Raw genomic sequence first — 25,052 nt, forward strand, 5'->3', positions numbered from 1 at the left:
AAAGATAATTCAAAAGTAACAAATTTGTTATAAACATACATGTGTATGTATTAATATTAATTGTTATTTCTTAGAAAATTTATATTTTAAATTAAAGTGCTGCTTAATATACATTTACAAAAGAGTCACGGTACTGACTGACTGAAAATGGGAAAACGAGTAAAACTGATTTCTTAATTATCGTACACAATTTTAATAATACAAAAAATATTTTAAATACATCTGTATCTACTCTTGAAAATATAAGATCGATGTCTCTCGATATACCTACTTTTAATGGAAGAAAATGTGTAAAAATTGTGATTTTGGTACTTTTTTTTGTAACTTTTCAATGATTTTGTCATTCCGTTTATAACACATCGAAATATTGATCATAGACCCACAAAAGTATATGTATTCTGGGTCCTAATTAATTTTTAAGGAAGTTTAGTCATGTCGATCAGTTTAAAGCACGACAAAGTCCAAACGAAAGAGCAAATTTTACACAAATATTACCTATAGGTGTGTTAGGTATTCAAAATAGGCAATATCGGTCCACATCTTCGTATAGTCCCTATAAAAGTGATCCTCAGAAAAATAGTTTTAACAGTCATAATTGTTTTAAAAATGCGAGAATAACAATGAAATTCTACATAAATAAGTATTACATGAGCGAAATTCTTTCTTCTTTCTCTATCAAATTTTATGGGATAATTGACCCTACCCCTCATATATGGTATTTTCCAAAAAAGACTTTACCGCCCATAATTGGCCTCAAATTACGAGTTTAGCGCTGAAATTCGCTAAAAGAAAGTTTCTTACGAGCAAAAATCTATCTATTAGTTTTACATATCGTTACATATATATTTAAACACGGACATTAAAGACAGAAACTTGAAAAAAACTTAAATTTTGTGTGTTTTTAATTTTGGTTAGGGTAGCGAAGCACTCAGGGTGTTCTAGTTATATTTAGTGTAGAATAAACATTCGTTAAGGTAAAATTGTGTAAAGTTATATTGCGTTATTAAGTAGAAAATTCTGCATTGTATTTCAGTAAAATTGTATAAAATATTTAGTACAAAGTACAGCAGGATAGAATAGTAGTAGTAGTAGTAGTAGAGTACAGTTCACTAGAGTAGAATAGAGTATTTTTGACTACACTATCGTGATGTAGGCAAGCCTTAAGTATAATATATTATTAAAGTAAGCGTACAGCGTTAAGTAGAGTAAAATAGGTACATATGTATGCAATTTATAATCAAATTTTCACCTCAACGTATTTAAATTAATATGTAGCATAAATTTGCATATCATGCATCACAGTAATTGAGTTACTAAGTATACAATCGGGTTAAAATCCCTTTTTTGTGTCTGTCTGACTGTCCGTCTATCTGCTCTTTCTAGATCAAATTATCAGTAATTTGTGTAAGATATAATGATGAATTCTAATGATTCACACCACATCATTATTTCAAAAAGTCATCATACTTACAATCAAACTTTCCGATTAGGTCAAATTGTACATATGTATGTATATGAAACTAGTTCCCATACAATGCTACTTTAAGAAAATCAGTTTTATATCACAGAAAAATTCAATATTATAAAAAAAAACATTCGACTGGTGTTGGATATCATGTGATCAATCGTGTCCGACTAAACTTTCTTACTTGCTCAAATATGCTATTGTAATTTCAACACAACATTCATACATGCATAATTTCTTACACTATGGGACATATTTTTCATTAGTAATCCCTAATTTTTAAATAAAAAATATAGTGGGATGGTCATGATGGTCGGGACCGGAAGCATTCTGTATAATCGATTTTACCGGTTAATTGAGTGCCAACTTTGGCTAGTTTGTTAATAGATATTTTTATTAATTAATAAATGAATATGTACACTAGGCTTCGTTTCAAAAAATAAAATGTTTCCCGTTTTTGTGATATCACAACTTTTTAGACGGTTTTTGTATCAGTGAATACTATGATGTAATACTTTTTTAAAAATTCCAACTCCTTCGTTGTACACATTTATATAAAAATAAAAGAATTCAAGGATTCTATATTCATAAATAATTCAAAAATTTAAAAAAATAATTTTGTCAGAAAACAGTAAACAGTAGATAAGGATTTCATGTTATGGAATTTCTAAAAATAATCGAGTAGTGTTGTTTGTCTATTATTTTCCAATTTTGTATTTTCGTTTTATGGGTATTCCCCTTTTTGATTTGTTCTAAAAGTTTATTATTGCTAAAAAATAGTAGAATTTTGCTTATAATTAAGGATAATAGAGGTAATCACGGTTAAACGATACTGAAAAATTTAAGTCAATCCAAAATAAAATTAAGTCGATGCAAAAAAATTTATTTTTCGATCCCGGATAATTGATGTTGCCGGATAATCGAATCACGGATAATCAAGGTCCTACTGTAATTAATTTAATTTTATAATGAACCATTTTATATATCGTACGTGACACATCGTATGTGACAAATTTTTCTTCTGATTATATTTTAAGTTATAAAATATATATTTTGGAAATATATGCATACACACACTTCAACAAATCTAAAGGAGTAGAAAACTGCAGTCGGACATAGCCGACATATTTACGTGTTTAAGCAATTTATAGATAAAATAAAAAACTGGAGTTATACGGACCGATCCTCATAAAATTCTTGGGTGTGATTTTAATTCATATAAAACTTATTTGTGCCAAATTTTATCATAATACTAGTGAGTAGAAGTGAGTTACGGACGTTTAATTTTTTTTTTTTTTTTAATTAAACTTTGAATGGAACTAGGGTCAAATAAGGTCCAATCCTTATAAAAATCGGCATAAAGGTTTCGGCTTATTAATATTTTAGATCTGCCGATTTTGAAGGGATAGTATTATAATTAACATATAGTATTATAATTAACAGAATTTTGATATTTTCGGGTCCGTTTGTAATGCACGAGGTGTAAAAATAGACCTATTTCAAAAATTTGCAACAGCCTTCTTCTTTTGTGCTACAAAAGATCATATATAAATTATCTTCAAAAATGCAGAAGTTAAAGGGTTTTTATTTTTTCAGTCGTGGTTTACTTTTTCATGGATTTGCCGATATATAGTTTTAATTAATTTTTAAAACTACAAGAGTGCGGAAGGTATTTTGCATTTGTGCTGCTAATTGTAACGTCCAAAATATTTGTCTTATTCGGTTTATTGGACAAATAATTATTTGGGGTTTTTAGTTGGTCGGTTAATAATTGTATAATTCAAAATTATTCGGTTAATCGAATAAGAAGTGTATGTTGTTTTAATAATTATTTCTTTTCTACAATATTTTTCTTTCAATAACAATCAAAATTATAATTTTCCACTACTTTAAATTCAATTCTATTAATTTTTTTTTCTCAAATTTTAGAAATTATTTATTTTCAAGTGAAATCCTCTTCTATACAAAAAAATTAATTTTATAAAATTTACATTTTTGAGATTTATCAACGACTTCCAGAATTCATACGTTCCAATGAACTAGTGTATAACTATGTATTGCCGAAGAACTTATTAGAAATACTTTTGAAACACAACACTGTTCCTCAAAACTGGATATAGAAGTAAAGGCGATATCATTATTTTCAATATTTCTTTTCAGAAATCAGAATGTTTCTGCATGAACCCATAAAAATCCTTGCCCTGCTTATCAGTAATTTAAAATTTTGAACTCAGTAAAATGTATACAAGAAAAAATGTCTGCCAACTGTTCAAAATGTCTCTTAAAAATTTTTGGTTTATCACTTAAAAAATAATTATATTATATTATAATTTAATATTTATATCTCGACCGCAAGACGATTTTTAGTATATTATAAATTCCAAGATAATGTAAAAATTTGTCAAATCAAAATATTCTATAAATATGTATAATCTACGTTTATGCGCTTTTGCTACCTTAAAGTATATTATCACTTTCTGAGTTAATTAAGCTATGTTCGTTCATCTGTCTCTCTGGATGTTCATGTAAGCTTGCGCGCACGCTAAAGGTCGCAATTTATATTTCTTTTGTCCCACAAAATGGTTAAAATTGGTTGATTATTTGCCTAGCCATCATACAACCGCTGGCAGAAAAGTGAAAACCATTTTATAACAATTTATTTTTATTTTTCTCGTATTTAATACATTATACACTCTAACATATTTCTTTTAAAATCTAAAAGGTTTTAAATTCAAATAGTTTTAATTGTGATTATTATTGTTGATTTTTGTTTACATTTACAAACGTGATAATGAAAGCGAAATTTATATAAATTGTTTACTTATCGATTATTTATGCACGTACTTCATTTCGCGTTTATTTGCAATTTTATTTCAATTTCCTTGCATTTATTAAAAATTTTCAAAACATAATAAATACCCACATTTGTTTATTAAAATACAAATTTGTCATAAAAATACGTCTGTAACTAATAAATGCAAGCGCTTTAAGCGTTTTTTTTAAACAGTATATGAGCTTAAATGTATAAATACATATATTGTAAATAATTCCATTATTTTCATTATAAAGTTCATTGATATAATGAAGTGTATCCAATTGTATTTATTTTAAGCATTCAAGGAATTTTTCCATCTTACACAATATATTTAACCCAATACTGCACTTTAACCGATAAATGTCAAATTTATATTTTCAGTCATGACATCGGTATAGTATTTTTGTCAATAAGAGAGGCTTACAGTATACAACAACAAAGTAATTTCAGAACATTGAACTATTAATATTAAATGCAGCTGGAAATTAGAAAATTAATGAAAAAAAAATTATTATAACAAGTAAAATAAATGCTGTTTGTTTATTTTCATGTGGTTTGTATTGAGGCAAAAATTAGCTAAAACAAAATTGAATTTCATTGAAAATAAAAATTCACATCACACTCTAAATCTCATGTGCAATAGGGTGACTTTATTGTCTCAGAAATGGTTAAGTATTAATATTATTGTTATTTTGACAGCTAAAAACAAATCAACATATTTTAAAGAAGTCTTTAATAGAATAAGTTTTGGTTACACATGCTGATATAAAAGCAAACAAATAAATATTTTCTCGGAATTTTAAAAATGTATATTATCAAAATTCAAGATTGTTTCAAAAACATCTATAAATTCTTTAGAATCACAATATTGTTTCTTTTAACGTTATAAATGTAAAATGGTATATTTTGTTTAGGTAAAAAAACACCCTAATAATCCATATACCCATGTAGCACATAATTTGTAAATGTGTTAAATTTAAAACCTAAAACGATTAAATTGGATTTAATTTTGATTTTTTTTTTAATTTCTGTTGATAATTCTATTTGAAAACAATTGTCGATGTGTGTAGCTGTTATCTGAATAAGTGCTTGTTTGTTTGTTTGAGAGTTTGTCCGTCCGTCCGTCTGTATGTCTGTCTATCTTTTGAGCATACAATTGGTCTTTAGTTGGTATTTAATTTAATTTATATGTTGCATGATTTTAGGTTGTACAATAAAAATGGGAATTCACTTTGTAGAAGTATGCTATGTTTGAGGATGTGTGAATGTGTTTCGCATTTTTTTAATATTTGTTAACATGATGTATTGCATTGAACATGAAAAACATTTTATTTTTAATTTTACACACAGATGGATAGTCAAACGTACACAAAAGCAAATAAGGATTGTTAGCAGTTAAATGGAATTTGAAACAATAAAAAGAATATTAAGAAAACAACTTTCAATCTAAGATATACATTTTCAAAAGAAGTTTCTTCTTTATTTAGGAGAGAAAATAAATTTCTAAAAAATATTTATTTACTATTAACTGAGCTCAATCCTCTAACATGCGGAAGTTGAAGCTGCGTACAAAGTGATACAACAGAAAAATTTTAACTACAAACAAAAATTTACACTTGTCATTGGCTGCTTTTAGGCGTGAAAAAATGTGTTAATTATACGCCATGGTAAACCATTACAACAACAGAAAAGCAAAATTAACACAAATATTTTTTAAAAATACATACTTACATTTAAAAACAATACATTGCAATACAATTAAAGACACATATGTCTATATGTACGTATGTAAATTTACGTTAGGGTGTCCCAACGAATCTTATATAAAATAGCTCTAAATCGATGTGCATTATTTAATAAAGACGAGAAAAAACTTTTTTTGAATAGGTTTGTAATAAATTTTAAAAAATTTTTTATATTGTTTGAAATTCAAAAAAAATACAAGCCGACAAATTTTAACCCAAAAACCAAAGGATTTCTAAACGACTGAGCCCCGTTAAATCCAAATCTGCCCTTAGAATTTTTCATTATGTTTTGAAGTTTGAAAAAACACAATTTTTGGTCAGATGTTATAACTTTTTGAAGACAATTTTATTCATAAAGTTTTATTTATAATCTGAAAGTCCTTCTGTCCTTCGTTTTCAAAATATTTAAAATTTTATTAGTTAAGGTAGTAAAAAGCTTTCAAGCTTAAGGTAAAGATATCTCAAAAAATATGTACATACATACACATAGTTTGAGTGGTATTCTAACAAAAAAAATATGTCCACGGAACAGCCTAATGTACATATACATGTATGTATATTAAAATTGAACAAAATTTAACAATGTATTCAATAATTTCAGATATAGTATATGGACTTACTATAAAACAACGAAAAAAAACAAAAACACGGAAAAAAAATCCTTTCATTGTTTTGAATGACTGACTGAGCAAGTAAACGAGTTGATAAGTGTATGTATGTGAGAGTGTTACATCGAGTGGAATTTATTGGACTTTATTATTATTCTTGTAAATGTTATAATTAATTGCTGGTTATTTGTTTTTGTACAAAAATTACAATAAAATAACAGAAAAGAATTAATTAATTTTTTTATAATAAATAAGCAAGAGAAACAATAACGATCAAAATTAAAAATAAAGGAAGTTCTGAACGATATACTAATTGCTGTTAAAAAACTGTTTTGTTTGTTATATTTATGTATTGTGGCATTTCCATGTACAATATATTTTTAATTGATTTTTTTACCTTTTACCCATAATCAAATTTAAGTTCAAAATTTATGAACTCAAATACTTAGATATATATCTTTCCATAATTTTCTTAAAATAAAGTTAAAAATTGTTTGCATTTACGAAATCGGCAAATGCAAATAAAGCAATTTAATTAATTTACGAATTTCGTAAATAATATGATAATTAATTCATCTTAATTTGTTTCGCTGTACTATTCGATTACAACTAAACTCAAACTTTAAGGATTTAAATTTCTATACTATTTCACAATCAAATTATAAGCCCTCCTACAACTAGACAAAATACAAACAAAACTTAAAGTCTTAAAAAATAAAAAAAAAATCTAAACAAAAAAATCTCAGCTTAACTGAGCGTGGAAACAATCAAGTTTAATCGCGATAAAAAGAAGACGTCAACAAGTACAAAGAACAACGAAACTGAAAAGATTGAGAAAAAATGTAATAAAAAGTACCAATAATAAAAAATCATAACATAATAACGGAAAATCATAAATTTTATCGAAATTGAAAAAAAAAATAAAATAAAACTTAGTCAGGCAGTGACTGGACAAAAAAAGTTATTTATACTCACAACTACAGTGAAAAAGATAATTGTAACAACAGATCTGAATTTAATAAATAAAAACAATAACATCTTAAACTAATTGAAAGTAACTAAAATATTTATAATTGGCATTTTATATTAACTTAAGTTTAATTTTTAAAATATACCATTAATCTTAAAGATCAATACTAATGAAAATTAACTTTTTAATACCAGTGTACACTACCAACAGTATAATGTTGACGATGATTTTACATCCTACAACGTCATTCTTTATGTACAAACCAGACAAAATTTTTACAGTCAGCATCTAAACAACAAGGTAGTTTTATGCTATTCCTGTATAGACAGTACTCACTCCACAACGGTCTCTTCCACTTTCTTTCATTGCTGGAAAAGGCGACCTTAAAAGAACCACTAACATACCATAGAACAAAAATCAATTGGTACTACTATGTGGCTATAAAAACCAGAAGAAAAACTTCAAAATCAAATAACAAAACACAATAGAAAAAGTTCAGCTTAAAACGGAATTTCCGTTTATAAACACACAGTTTGTTTTTTTGTAATTTTTTTACTTTGATTTATGAATTAATGTAAAGGGTGATTATTATTTTTTATACATCATAAGTATTTACCAATAAATGCGGTACTACTTCTGTTGTTCTGTTTTTCGTAATCCTTCAATTCTTTGTACAAGAGAGACATGTTTAAAAATATTGAAAAAATATATATTAAGCATACTTTTTATTATCTTCCTGTGGTTGTGGAAAATTAAATCTGTAAATTTTTTTATTATTTTTGCCAGAGTTTATTGAAAGTGTCATAAATGTGCGTAAAATTTATGTGCATTGCGATAAAAAAAAGTCGTATGAAAATTAATAATGCGTTTAAAAAATTAATCGAATATTCCCTTTTTTACAATTGTTAAGCTTCTGGGGTTATTAATTATTAACTTGTTATTAAGTATTAGTATTAAATGTAATATTATTTCGAATTTTGTTGCTATAATGATATTATTTAACAAGTCAATTATAGGCCGATCTTCTTAAAATTAAACAGACAGATTTTTGATTTTATAAGACATCCGATCCGTATTTTCTGAAAGGATCTTTATCGACTGATCGTTATTAAATTTTACAAAAATATGTTGGTTCCTATTATCTAGTTAGTTAATGAATTAGTTAGTTAGTTAGTTAGTTAGTTAGCTAGTTAGTTAGTTAGTTACTTAGTTAGTTAGTTAGTTAGTTAGTTAGTTAGTTAGTTAGTTAGTTAGTTTGTATGTTTGCTTGTATGTTTGTTTGTTTGTTTTTTTGTTTGTTTTTTTTTTTCATTGTTTGTTAGTTAGTTAGTTAGTTAGTTAGTTAGTAAGTTAGTTAGTTAGTTAGTTAGTTAGTTAGTTAGTTAGTTAGTTAGTTAGTTAGTTAGTTAGTTAGTTAGTTAGTTAGTTAGTTAGTTAGTTAGTTAGTTAGTTAGTTAGTATACAAATGTATACATTGTATACAATGTATTGTTAGTTATGTACAGTCGGGCATGGCCGACTATATGATACCTAGAAGAATTTAATCATGTTATTAGTATTTATATGAGAATCTTTACCTTCAAGTTATTTAACATAATTGTGAGCTCAAAACCCCTATTCGGGTTATACTGTTGTAAGTGGGCTATGCGTTATAATAGATCGACTTCAACCATTTCCTTGCGAAATTTCAACGAATTTTCTTGAAAATTGCGACCTGTAGCGTGCACACAAGCTTTACAGGTATGCAAAATTGTTTTCTAATATTATTGAATGGAACACAAATATCTCTGACAGATTTTATAACAAATGAGTGATTGTTATAAAATATTTATTGTAATTCGACAATATAAGTTTTTTAAATCCAAAAATCTTATTCAATAGAGTTAAATATATTAATATCTAATAAAAGTGTACATGATAATAACACAAGCTTTGATGAAGGGTATTCAAGATTCGGCATAACATAATATAACGATTTTAACTGGTTTGTATTAATTTACAATATAAGTAGTTAATATACCAACTAATTGATTTGTCCTAATTTTGTCAGTGTATATAACATTTACTCATTATAAAATTCGGATTTTATATATGTCAAATGTAAGAAAAAAGTCAAATTTACAGTTGAACAACAATTAGCAATAATTTCATGAACTGTTTGTTATATAAATAATTATTTCCATATATTTTTAAAATTTTCAAATTATTTATATTTATAACAACCCAGCAAAAACTCGGTAATGGCTTTCAATTGTAATTACTTACCTAACAAAATACTTTTCAATGACTACTAAATATGGTCCGGATTACATAGAAGTAGTCTAATAAAGTCTTATTAATAATGTGTTATACAAATACTTTCTTATTCATAAATCATCCTGCCAGTGAAGATACAGATGCTGTATACGTTTATTCATGTAATTTACAATGACTACTTTTTCTAATTAATTGTAATCGTTTGTGGTAAGTACTTGCCTCCAATGACATCACTGTGTTAAAATAATTACTTAAAATGCTGTTGTGTAAGTAAATTTTAGCATTTTAACTTCTTACATGGTAATGCAAGTTTTTACTGGAAAAGAATATTAAAAAAGTAGAAACAAACTAAATAGTCAAATACTATAAAAGACTATTGAAGAAATATCATGCGACTAAATAATGTAATAAAATAAACTGCAATCAAATTAAATTAATAACTTTTGCTCAATTCATTATTGTGTAATAAAATAGTATTAAAATAAAGTAGAATATTAAATAAATTGTTAAAAAATAACATATATTTTATAAAAAAGTAGAGCATGGTTTTTTAAATAAAAAAGTACAAATTACAGCTAGCTTGAAAAAAATCGACAATTTAGTCTTATCACTTTGGAATGTTAAGATAACATCTTCCTCCTTTAAATAATTTATTTTGCTGCAACGTATCTGGTTTTAACTTTATTCCAGTAAAAACATCTTACAGATTAAGGATTTTTAATATTATAAGTGAACCCTCTTAATCGATAAGTCGTTTATGCAACTAACATTGTCTACATAATAATATTGTCAGTGTCAAAGATTTTGGTATTTTTTAGATTTTTTTGTCAATTTCCATAACGTTCTTTAGATGTAAAAGGTAGTTAATTATATTATATCGGTCTTTAATTAAAGTTAAATTCTTTGTTCCGGGATTTGCCTGTATCTTGTGCAAATTACAAGATGAGTAGAAAATGAATAAGTACAATTTATATAAGAATTTTGTAGCTTAAAGAAACAAATTCTATATAAATAATAAATAGGATAATAAAGATTTTTTATCAAGGGTTAAGATACTCCTCTTTTAGCCCTTTACTGCTTTATGACATTTTTTGTTTTCGTTTTCTAACTTATTCTTTATCACCAACTGTAAAAATACGTCGATAGCCCTTTTAAATGTTTTTCAGTTTATTCCACTTATTTCATTGAATTTTTTTGTCGTCTTCATAATTGACTAATTAAAACTACAAACCAAAAATGAGGAAATGGCAAAAAATAAATTCTGTAAATCAAGTGGTCACTAAAATTTATACATAAAAAGAATAAATGTAAAAATGAGGAAAAAAATATAAAAAGAGCATTAAGTATAAAATGACTTTTACTAAAAATATAAAAAACACCACAAATTATTTTACTATTCAAATATAATAAAATAAATATATAAAATAATATTAGAAAGTAAGAATTATTTAAGGTCGCATTTACGTGACTCTATACTACAAGTCATCATATCATGATTTGTACAAAATTATAATATTATATTTACTTAAAACAATATTTGAAAGTTTTTCTTGGTAGGGTAAAATTAGAATGGCTTTATTTTATTTTTTAGCATTGTCTTAACATACAACATGTAGGGTGGTACCCAGTAGAAAACGTAGATATAAGATATTATAAAAAAATTACAAAAATTTTATATAAATGACCCCATAATTTTACACTTTCCTTCGTTATTTTTTTTTTTCGTTCATTTTCATAAAATGACATTTTTTTTCTTACTCTTATGTCTAAATAAACTGGCTAATAGAGAAATTGAAAATGCCAAAAACTACAATATTTATGTATGTGTATAAAATATTCTTGGAAATAGTGCTTTTACCCAGAGTAAAGTGAGAGAGTTTTTTGCCAAAAGGGGCAGTAACATCAAAAAAAAATATTAAACATTAGTGGCCATAAACTACTATACAGATTGTATATTAAAGAAAGGAACAAAACCTCTTCCACAGAAGAAAAAAATAAAATAATTTAAAAGAAATAAGGAGAAAGCATAAAAAAAACTTAAATTTTACTTTAGTACAAATACTAAAATTAATTTAAATCAGTGTTGAAAATTTCAACAAATTTCAAATTTAACAAGTAACAGTGTTATATTCGGACATGCCGAATTTTCTTTACACATCATAAAATTTTGTGACGTAAAAATAAAATAAATCTCATTTATTTGATATATGTTGAATTTTACTATTCGAAATTAATATTTACATAAGTTTTTCGGAATAGGGCTTTAAGGGTAATTTTTGTCTAATGTCATCATTTTAACCAGTTATTAGCGTTGAAGTCATTTCCTGAAGGGGAACTTTATGGGGCCTAGGTGAAATCGTGAACCAATATTGCACATTTTCAATACTAAACAAACTGCATTAACTAAAAACTTTGTGCAAAATTTCAGCTCTCTAAAACGAATATTTCGCTGTGTTTCAAACGGAATGACAAAAAAATATATACCCATAGCATTTTATATTTTGTTAAACTATATATTTTTTATTAAATACGACAAAAAAACACCATTTGTTTTTCTGACAGTGAACAGAAAAAAATTCTGAAATTCAATCATTGCAGCACAATCTACATTATTTATTACGGTTATTAATAAATTATTTATGAAACTGTTTAAAGCAACTGCAAATACACATACATATGTACGTATTTACACAGACTCACAGCAGAGATCTGCTACTGAATCATACAATATGTATCAATTGACAATATAACGGAAATTAAATCATATTAAATGAGTGACGGCCATGACACAATGAATAAAAACATAGTTATATTCACCTATAAAACATTGACACCATCATCACCACCAATAACAAAAGCGACAATAACAGTAAGTGTATCTATACATCTGTATATAAAAATATATGTATATATAGACGTATGCCAATACTCCCGATTGCATTTTAGCTGCACGGGCGGGTTTTTTTGTCCTGAAAATGCTGTAAACGAATACAATATTTATTTACCGCATAAAACCCTGATGAATGAAAGTGAATCCGGCATAAAGCCAAAAAAATTAACCTCAAATAAAATACAATTAAAAACAAAATACAACAGCAGCAGAAAACATTTATATGCTATCATACTCTCCCTATATCAAATATTACAGTGGAATTGATCACAAAATTAAAGGTAATAAATTAGTTGCACACAAATGAGAACTTTGAAAGAATTTAAAAGGAGTAGAAAAGACCTAAAGAAGTATTGATTTTATCACATGGTTGTTGTAGGAGGGATGTCTTGTTAATAATTTCCAAATTTACTACTTCTGAACTCATGATCAAGACGTAATTTTTATGTTATTTTTTGGAAATTTTTTGGAAGTAAAATTTTATATTTTAGAATACAACTAACTTGACTTTAATAATATGTGTTGACAATAAACAAAAAGTACAAGGTACATTCAAGGTTAATGTCCATTGTCATGTTAATTACTCGATCGGTAAACCACATTACCCACAATCTGTAGTCTCCAGAAATATGAAAGAGAAACATAATAAAATTTGAAATCAGCACTAACAAACCGTTGACTTTTAAATTGTTTTCAATTTTGTTATAATATCGATATTCTGATAAAACTTGCCTAAAGTAAGCATCACTACAACGTTGAGTATTCTGACAAAAATTGTTTTAATTTAACTACTTAAGGAACGAAATTTCATTTTAGGACTTATTCTTAAATTAAACTGATTGATTTTAAATCCCTTACGTGTGCATCTTACTCCGCTAACAATATTATGGAAATCAAGTTTTATAGAAATATAAAGAAGAATTTTCTATCATTTTTTTCAGCGTTCTGTTCCACTGTGCACTGCATTATAACGTACAATATATGAAACAAAAAAGAATCGCCTATGTTATAGGGAAACTTACAATTTCAGAATCCATCATATATGGTTATTGCTACTGTTGGTTTTGAATTATGTGGAAAATATAAACAAAATTATTACTCAACAAGTACCTAAGAGCACTAAAATCGGGAATATATGTTTATATACTTTAAAGGATCGGAAAATTACACTGTTAAAATTAGCTTTTCTCAAACGTGAAGGCTTCAAATGTAGATGCAAATGTAGGAACAAACAATATTAATAGAATGCAGGTAATTACAAGTAGAAAAATATAGTCGAGCATGGCCGACTATACTACATCCATGACTAAATTTTTAATTTTTTTATTTTTCATAAAGAAATTTTATGTCGAATTTTACCTTGATTACAAAGTATTTAAGCAATTAAGGTAAGATACCCTTCACCATCGTGTGTTAAAAAAAGTCGGTATCAAAAACTCTTCTTTTAAATCACTTACTTCGGGCTGAACATACTTAATTTCATATTTCTATATTCAATATTAAAGAAAATTCAAAAAGTACTTTAAAAACCCAAAATTATACCAATAAGTTCACGTTTTCCGTTTTCACCTAATTCCGACCCTACATACTTAATTTCATGTTTCTAGGTTTAATATTATAGGAAATTCAAAAAGTACCTTTTGCAGAACGAAAAAGTACCAAGAAATTCCCATCGATTTGTTCTCATCTAATCCGGTCTCTACATACTTAATTCCATGTTTCTAAGTTCATTATTATGGAAAACTCAAAAAGTACCTTTTGAAAATCTAAAAAGTACCAAAAAGTTCAGTTTTTCGGTTCTCACATAATTCCGACTCTACATACTTAATTTAATGTTTCTGGGTTCATTATAGAAAACTGAAAAAGTACCAACAAATTTTATTTTATGTGTTCTCACCTAATTCAGATACCACATATTTAATTTCACATTTCTAGGTTCAATATTATAGAAAATTCAAAAAGTACCTTTTAAAAAACAAAAAAGTACCGAAAAGTTCCCTTTTATTGCTTCTAACTTAAGCCAGGCTTCACATTCTTAATTTCATGTATCTAGCCAATAACAACACACTTGTGCTGCTCTCGCACTGCTACTCTTGCTCTGCTGCTCTCACTCTGCCTTGTTTTTATAAACAGAGTACAATAACAAAATTTACCGTATGATTATGTATTTTGTTTTTGTTTTTTGCAATTTCTGTTTGAGCATGAATAAAAAATCTCAGTTTTTTATGAAATATTCAGAGGTTGTCTCGGATTTTTGTTCATATCTCCATTATTTATGGACCGATTTTGCTGATTTTAAATAGCGATCTTCCCGAAAGCATGTCTAATAGAATTATTGAAGATTCGGATCTCGCCAAAATCTGGGGTTCGCTAAAAACTGATTTCAACAAACATACAGACAGACAACCAGACGGACGGACAGACAGACAGACGGACATGGCTTAATCGACTCCGCTATCTATAAGGATCCAGAATATATATACTTTATGGGTTCGGAAAATTATATTATAGAAATTACAAACGGAATGACAAACTTATATATACCCTTCTCACGAAAGTGAAGGCTATTTTTAAATGAGGCCTTATACAGGTCTAACATGGACCGATCCTCGGTATATTTGGGAAAAGGATATATTTTTAAATAACAGTTACTTTTGTTAAGTTTCATTGCGATACAGCCAGCCAACTCGACAGACGTACGGACATGTCTTAATCGACTCAAAAAATGATTCTGAATCGATCGGTATACTTTAAGGTGGGTATTGAACCAATATTTTGTGCTTTACAAACATCAGCACAAACGTATAATACCCTCTCCACTATAGTGGTGTAGGGTATAAAAAGCTAAAAATATTGCCATGGTTTAATATCAAAAAAATCTCTAATTACTTTAATATTTGAAACGACATTTTTCCAAATGTTTCTGCGTTTTTTATTAATGTTCAATATAGTTGTCAAAATTAGGGACAGATATATGTAATATGTATAAATAAACATTTTGCAGTTTTAACAGTTTTTTTTTTTAATTAAATTAATTAAATAGTTTGTGTAAATAAAACTAAATAGTTGAAATTATTTTTGTCCTGCAAATATCAATGAATTTGTTTGTTAAACTAAATAAATAAAATGAATATAATGTGAAGCGCAATATTGACTATAATAATATTTTAAAATTAAAACTTATCAAAAACAATCAAAGGTCATAACTCTGAAAACAAATTTTAAGATAAAATGACCTTGAGGCTTTATGTAAAATATATATTTCTATTTATATTTGTTTGCTAAATGAAATTAATTTAATAAATAAAAATTATTGGAAAAGGAGTTAAAAAAAATAATTTTCGCAATTTTATAACAGAAAAATAAATGAATACAAAACTCTGTATTTTTTTTCGAAACATACTTTAAAATCTATTAGTTTGGACAATTTTACATTGATAAATAAGTTTTCCTACTAATTTAAGGATGTTGGCAAAATATTTAAAATTGCCTTTATGTTTTTGATATCACGCTCATTATTAAGCTAATTAGCAAATTTGATGGTCCTGAATCCAAGTATGATAACAAAAAAAAACTTTATCACGTCTACTTTTAACGCAAAAGTGTTTTAAGGGAATAAAAACTGTATATTGTAAAATACCATACACTACGTATGTGTAATATTTAATTATAATATATCAAGTATACGCACCGTTTTACTATTGTGACTATTATTTAATAAGAAAAAAATGTTGAACTAGACTATGGATTAGACTTAAAGAAAACAAGTAGGAAAGTATATATGTTAATAATTACAAAAAAGGAATTTTCTACAAGAGGCCTCAAATAAGGGAAGGGATAAATATGGGTCTATCATTATAAATTTTGGTAGAAGAATTTACAAAGTTTTTAATATAGAACTTTATTGTGTTATTAGTGAATTTTGATTACGGTTGTATGGTGGCCAGACAAAATAATGGACCGATTACAACCATTTTCAATATCATTTTTCCTTGTGCCAAAAGAAGTGTATGTGCCAAATTTCATCAAATTATCTTAAAAATTGCGACCTGTAGCGTGCGCACAAATTCTTCATGGACACACTAGGTGAAGGTCCTACACTGTAGGACTAATATTTTTGAGTGTTACATCTTTCTTTAATTTAATTTATTTCATCATTTTCTAATATTTTTAAAAACGTATTTATAATATTATAAATATTTAATTCAATAGTAATGAAAAGATTTTAAATATAATATTTTCTTATAAAAAATTACCAAATTAACTTAAAATGTATAAAATACTTTTTTTAAATTGACCTTTAAATAAAAGATAAAATAAAAATCCAATAAATTTATTTCTTTCTGGGAAGTTTTATTTGCTGTCAACTCAAATGTAGGCGGAATGATGCTTTATATATGCAAGTATATAAGTCTCTATGTATAAAATATTGTGTGAAGTTTAGGAAGTAAATGCCATCAAGTGGAATTGATTGTTGATTTACAAGTTTTACTACTGCAGATGGAATTGTAAATATTTTGAGGTTTTATGAAAATTATTTTAAAGTTTTATTAAATAATACCTGAAAAATATTTTATTATTTAGAATCAATATTATTTGAACAACAACAAATATAAAATAAAAGCAATTTCTATATAAAAAAACTTATTTGAAGTGCGAAAAATAAAGAAAAATAAAAAATATTTTATATTTCAAGTTTATAAATTTTCTATATTCAATTTATTTAAAAACTGAACTAAAATAAACAGTTTGTTTTTAATTTGAAAAGATAAAATAAATTTGTGTGCAAATATTTTAAAAGCACTTAAAGCTTTAGTGAAAGTGAAATATTTGAGGCACGACTTTAGTATTTTCATATACTTTTATAAAAACTTCAGTGTAATTATTAAAACTGTAAATTACTATTAATATTCGATTTTATTGACAAGAACAAAACACAAGCAGCATTAATTCGTTTATTATTATATTTAAAAATTTTAATATGAAGATCGGAGTGATTTTTTGAAATAGGACCAACCAGGACCAACTAAACCTTATTCACTTGTTTTAAATTTTTTATTATTAATTTGTTGTTCTTGTTGCAAAATGTACAACGTGATAAAACATAATTTTAAACAATACCATTGAGAATACATGTATGTCGGTCTGTAGTACCTAGTGGTAGTCATCAAATTATAATAACAACATTTACTCTATCAATGACCATGACCACATGTTAAATACAGCACTTTTTGTTTTTAATTACAAAATTAGTGATGATTTAATAATGTTTTATTATGTATAAAATAAATATGTAGCAAAATACATTTATAAAAGTTTTTATGTCATAAAGTATGTTGATACATACCCTATAATCGTTGGAAATAATTCTGTAAAGGTGTAATTTCGTCTATATTCTACTCTATTATCCAGTATACAGCACAGTCTAGTATACAGTCAATTCTGTATACTATAGTTGTCAAGTGTATAATCTAGTTTATAGTCTAGTCTATAGTGCAGTCTTGGTAAAAAGCAGTAGGCATCAGAAATACTGACGAACGGAATATTAACAAAGCCTATATGAACATATAATTATGCCAACACCCTCATTATTAGAGTAGTCTGTATTAGAGTTAAAGTCATGTTTTAATTTTATTATATTAATAAATATAATAATCGACATTAATATAATTGACATTTATACCGACATTTTAACAAACTGCACTGAAATTAAAACGTAATTTAAACGTAACACAAAACTATAATGCAATGGAATAGTGAACAATTCCCAAAAATCAGGAGTTATCCACAAGAATTTAAGACTTTATTTCATTAATTGAATGATATTTTACATATATTATTCAATTATATATATATTGGAAATGGGTTAAATCGGTTTAATATTTCAATAATTATATTTCCACTTTTTGCGGATAACTCGTAATTTCGAGATACACAAATAAATTTGTACTTTTTACAATAGTCACGCAGTGCAATTGTTTAATATTTCTGTTATTATTTTTAACGCGGTTGTTGTTGCAACTGCTGATTTAATTGTTATTTGTCAATAATTAATAAAAAATTTTTAACGACCATTTAATATAATGACAATAATTTCTACAAATTATATAAATTTGTGGAAACATTTATGGTTGCTTTCATTTAATATTGGTACGTTTAAAAGAAAATTTATATGTGCAAATAAAACAAAAGAGTGAAACGGAAGCAATTGCATACTCATTATTTATTTGCATTTTTTCATTAATTTTATAAATAAATATATAACCTGAGATATAAATGTGAAATAGTTTGTCATTGGAAGACTAGATAGTCTAGTCTATAGTCTAGTCTATAGTCTAGTCTATAGTCTAGTCTATAGTCTAGTCTATAGTCTAGTCTATAGTCTAGTCTATAGTCTAGTCTATAGTCTAGTCTATAGTCTAGTCTATAGTCTAGTCTATAGTCTAGTCTATAGTCTAGTCTATAGTCTAGTCTATAGTCTAGTCTATAGTCTAGTCTATAGTCTAGTCTATAGTCTAGTCTATAGTCTAGTCTATAGTCTATCTATAGACAAGTCTAAGACTGTTGCAAAACTACTTTTTAACATGCAAATAATTTAAAGAAACTGCAGCAAGTCCATGAATACTTGAAGATGAATTTCAGTATAATTCTTTTTTCTGAATTTATGTAAACAAATCTTTATAAGTAGTCGTTGCCACTGATTCCATTGCCTTTTTTATTTTATTTTTTTTTTTTTTTGCAATTTCTTGTAAATTGCAATAAAAATTTCTTGGAGCTAAATAGTACTAGTGCTAACTGATTATGATGCCTGCAGTGACCTAATTTCAATTTAGAAAAAAATCAAGAAAATAAAAGTACTTTCAGTTTGTTGAACGCATACCAAAACAGGAAATAAGAAGAGCAAAAGCAAAAAAGAACAAGAAAGTGTACACAGAAATGCACAAACCTCTATAGTATGAAAAGAATGGCAAAAAAACATTTTAATTTAATTTATGAGTCAAATTTTGCCAAAAGACATTTAAATTTGTTTAACACTTACCTGTGCTGTATGTATGTTGAATTTGTACGTTGATTCTCTGTTGAATGTATGTATCTATCTATGTATATATTTGCGTAGAAGATTTTATTATGTGATATAAAATTATTTTATTATATTGCACTATATATTCTTTTTTTAATTTAGAACTTATTTTTAAATTATTTTTTTTTTAATTTATTTAACACCTTAATTGTTGCTTAAAATTTTATATTTTAAATTTAGCCTGTGGTTATGCTTTAGTTATATTTATAGAATTTGATGTATAATATTTAGGTAAGTACTTTTAAGGATTTTGTAAAATTAATTTTGTCAATGATTTTAATTTAAATTTCATATAAGTTTATTTGCAAATCCTCGAGGCTGTGAATGTTCAAGTTTTATATGCAAGTTGTATTTAATTGCTTATTTTTACTTAATTTCCAATATATTCAATAGTACTTAATTTGAAGATCATATAATAGATCTTTGAAAGTAAATTATTGATATTTAATTATAATTTTTTATTAAAATGATAGGGTTTCAATTAGTTTAAAACATTTATGATTTTTTTTCTTATTTTATTTAATATAGATTTATATATTGTGTTTTAAATGTATATTGCATTAGAAAATTCCACCATTATTAAAATCTTATTTGTATGCTTTATTTTATTCCTTTGCGATCAATTAATGAATTTATAATTGTAGCTTAAGGTTGCTAAATAGTTTTTGAAGATTTTTATTTTATATTTTTGAATTTCTTTAGAAGTATATTATGTGTATATTCTTAATTATTTTTTTCGCTATAAATTTACTTTTTCAACATAATTGTTTATGACATTTTTCACAATTTTATATAAACAATTTCCACTTTAATTTGTTTATAACAACTTTATTAATTTTGCTAACAATCCTTTAGACATGCTAAGAACACTTCGAATTTGTGTTCTTTCTACAGCAATTTTTTCATTCTCTTGTATAAATAGGTATATAGTTATTTAGTAGTATTTCATAGTTACTTTATAGTTTGTATTATTACAACGCCTTAAGGTATGCTTGTTTAAGAGTTGATTAAAATTTTTGGTTTTTACAAATTGTTTTTATTTTTTAAATATACGGTTTTAAACTGCAAAATGTCCTGGTGGTATATGGAAAATGTTTATATTTACAAATATTTTTTGTGGCCTCAAACAATGCCAATTGTTGTGAAAATATTGAGCATATTGTAATTCTTTTAATTGTCAATTATAGTTACTTTGTGGTAAGGTTTTTTTGTATTATTTTATTATATTTTGTTAATTTTTAAAATTGTTTTTAATATAGTTTAGTGCAGTTTTCTGAAAGGAGAAAAAACAATACAATTTTTTTAGTTTTACTTTGTAAATTGGCACAATCAAAAACATTTATTAAGTAAATTTTTGATACACACTGCAATTCAATAACTATTTAATTATAATTATATGTCCAAAGGACCTATTTGGGGGTACGGTTGTATAGGGGCTAGTCGAAATAATGGACCGATTTTAACCATTTTCAACAGGCTTCGTCCTTGGGCCCAAAGAAGCGTGTGTGCCAAATTTCATCCAATTCAATCCATCCTTGCGCACAAGGTTTACATGGACAGCCAGCCAGACGGACGAACGAACGGACAAGCCGATTGGTATATTTTAAGGTGGGTATAGGACGAATATTTTTTGTATGTTACAAAAATAAACTCAAACCCCATATACCCTCCCCACTAAAGTGGTGTAGGGTATAAAAAAGGAAATAATATCTATACTCTTCATGTTTGTAATACAAAAATCTGCCAACCCTTCCAACTTCAAGAAGTTTTCTATTTAAATTCAGCAAAATTCGTTCGTAAACAATAAAACAGAGCAATATTGCCAAAATTAAAGTTGTTTGGAGATGTCAGTTATGTACCACATGTCGAAGTGCGTGAGTTTTCTGTTTCTTATACGGAGAAGTAATGGAAGTAACACTCTCAGGAACATTTATCGCCAGACTTTCCATAATATTAGTTTTTGACATAATATCCTGCAGGATATTATAAAGTTAAAGTGTTACAAAGTTGTTATATCCAAAGTTTATAAACTTTAATGTAATTTATTTGTTTTCAAAAAATATTATTTCTATTGATTTTGTCATTCCGTTTGTAACACATTAAAATATTGGTCATAGACCCACAAACGTATATAAATTCGTAGTTCTTTTTTAAATTCTAAGACGATCTAGCAAAGCCCTCCGAAAAACAGCTTTAACTGTCATAGCTGTTAAAAATTTGCGAGTTTAGAAAAAGAGCTTGACATAAATGAGTTTTTTATAAGCCAATCCCTATCCCAAATTTTCTAAAAATTGGTCTAAAATTGACCCTATCTTTAATACAAGGTCCCCTCCAATATATGATTTTAACGCCCATTACCGTCTTAAATTTATAATCTCTATCTTAAGTTGTACATAAGTAAATTTCTTACGAACAAAATAATCTCTATTGAATTTGATGTAAATCGTTTCATAATTGACCATACCCCTATAGATCCCTTTAGAAAATTACTTTAAATAATATTACTGGCTTAAAAATTATAATGTATATCTATGAAATACAGGAGTATGTTTATTAAAAGACAAATTTTTTGAAATCGTCGAATATTGTCCGATAATTTTTGATATGTTTAATTTCAAATGATGGACATGCTAAAACGATGTCACTTATCCACCAAACGAATGAAACAAACAAAAACCCCCAAATATACTATATAAAATCAATCCTAAATAAGTTGATTTATAACACTGGCCAACAAGAAAATCTTTCCCGAATGATACCAACTCTGAGTTTTTTATATGTTGTTGAAATTATAAACAATTTTTAGTAGAGGAATAATGAAAATGGGTGATACCGTTTTTAAGATATCCTTGACACAAGGACATTTTTTGATATAATTTCAATTAGACAGTAATTACAGTCTTAAATGATTAAAATCGGATAAATATGTTAGAATATAGAAAATATCAAATTAAATCCTTTTTAAAGATACCTTTAGAAACGTGAACTTTGAACCTTGATAAAATCACAATCGTATCAAATTTGGAAATTTTTGAAGAACTAAAAATGTGTGTACCGAATTTCATCAATATCAGAAAGGTTCATGCTCAAAAGTTTTGATATTACACATGAAAAAAATTTACTGAAAAAAGCTGAGTTTAGATGCCTATAAATTAACAATACGAGCTAACTTTTTAATACTCTTTGGTGAAATGGGTCTATTAAGTGTCTACTTTAATTTCCCGTTAGTCTTGTTAGGGACAGATTCGAAGACCCAAATTTTGTTGCATAGCGTAATTGGTCCTAGTACCTTTATTTAAAAATTTAATTTTACCTTTAAAATTCTAAGTATGTTCTTTTGTACTTTTGGTATGTAAAATAGAGTGTTTTGAATATCGCCACTTGCTTTAATAAAAAAAACTATTCATTAACATGCTAGCAATTGTTATATTTTGCTTTAAATTGATTTTAAAGTTGTTCTAAATGGAACTGAATATTAATAACAGTAATACCTATTCGTGCATAATAATTAAATATAATCTATTAGTACAAATGCGTTTTAAAAGACCACAATTATTTTCTTTTTTTAACTGATATATTGTCATAAATGCACACCTTAAATTACAAAATTAGTTAGAATAATAAATTGTACAATAACAGGTGAACTAACTATTATATTTAAGTTTTATATAAATAATTACCTATAAATATGCTCTGCTATTTTAAGACACCTTAACTTATATTACAAATTATTAAAAACTAAATTTACTAGTTTTTAATTTCTTTCACACTGTATAGTTTAGTATGATGACCCATTAAATTATTTAATTAATTTTGCAAAATTTCTCTTCTTGCCAACATTACGTACATGAGAAGCTAGTAACACCCTAAAAGTATGCTTTAAATTGGGTTAGCAAACTTTTTGATATTTAATAAACATGAAATTCTTATAGTCGTTGTAGCACTAAAGTTTTAACTCATTTTGTGAATTTTAGAGTATAAGGATATTTTCCCTCTTTCTTAAGTAATTTAAGACGCTTGTGTAATTAGCTGTTGTTGTTGTTTCTTTTTTATCCTTTTTTAGCTTTTATTTAGTTTTGTTAAGTTTAAGACCGTTATTTAGCCACTGCATACAAAACGAAGCAACTCAAACAATATTAAAGAACACAATTATATTTTGGCAAGCCACAACAACTACAACATTAAAATTTTATTTTTAATTAGGGTTTAAAATTTTGTTGTTTTTTATTTTTCTTGTTTTCTAATTAAAACACTTTTTAAACACAATATTTTAATCTTCATTTTTTATTAGTATATTTCTTGTAGTTTGATATATAATTTTTGTTTCTTTCGTTTTAATTTCGCAAAAATTGTTTTGGTTTTTGTGGTTTTCAAAAACTTTAACGCGTTTTACGTTGCTCTTTACTAGCGTAACACAACGTTATGAATGAGGAATTTTATTAAATGCGATAAGGGAATGAACCTACATGCTGATGTAGTTTGTAGATGTTGCAGTTGATGGTTCTTTCTGGTGCTGGCTTTAGCAACTCGTTTAAAATGTTCGAATTTACAATCGTTTTCGAATATATAGAGATGCACACGACATTTTTTTCTATGTCAGCTGCACATGAAAAACCATCAGCAACAACAACAAAGCTAACAACATCTGAAGTACATAATAAAATAGAGGCAAATAAACTTCATTGCAACTTCTAGTACAAACTGAACAATTGTACAGAGAAGCGCATTCCAAATGTAACTTCAAACCTAACAACTCGAACATCAAACTTGCTTCTTATAAATAAACAAAAAAATCGTAATGAAAATTTTTATAATTATAAAAATATGTTAATAAATTTTTTACAAAAAAGCGCCCAAACTATTAAACCTCCATTTCGACCCCAATATGTGTATAAAGCGTATTATAAAATGTAAATGCAATAAAATTATTTAAACCGTTCACCTTCAAGTGTCCGCATTAACTAAAATTCCTCTACATCAACCATTTAACAAAGGAATATATAACGATTGCTTTGACTTCACTACACTTCAAATTTTAATCCCCACAACCACTCGTTGATTCAACAGATTCTTAAAATTTCTTTCTATTTTTTGTAGTTGTTGTTGTTATCGTTATTATTTTTTGCCTAATTCTATACACATAGTAAAACTCCCCATAATACGCAACACACACACATAGTCCATGCATACATACATTTCCTTCTATAGTATATATCAAACAC

The 25,052-nt window shown here is 26.3% G+C and overlaps 1 protein-coding gene across 3 annotated transcripts in view; it reads right to left on the reverse strand.

The window, feature by feature from the left end:
• LOC111675782 overlaps positions 1 to 24,258 on the reverse strand; it is a 391,828-nt gene extending 367,570 nt beyond the window's left edge. Inside the window, exons 1-2 of one of the 3 annotated variants that reach the window (XM_046950025.1) lie at positions 23,678 to 24,258; positions 19,789 to 21,103 (exon numbers count right to left, since the gene is read on the reverse strand). The gene's annotated coding sequence lies outside the window, so the exon portion shown is untranslated. Of the gene's footprint in view, positions 1 to 19,788; positions 21,104 to 23,510 lie in introns of all 3 variants that reach the window. The other 2 variants (XM_046950024.1, XM_046950028.1) reach the window with 2 other exon arrangements.
• Positions 24,259 to 25,052: the final 794 nt, after the last annotated feature.

The sequence above is a fragment of the Lucilia cuprina genome, chromosome 4, assembly GCF_022045245.1.
Source record: "Lucilia cuprina isolate Lc7/37 chromosome 4, ASM2204524v1, whole genome shotgun sequence".
NCBI lineage: Eukaryota > Metazoa > Arthropoda > Insecta > Diptera > Calliphoridae > Lucilia > Lucilia cuprina.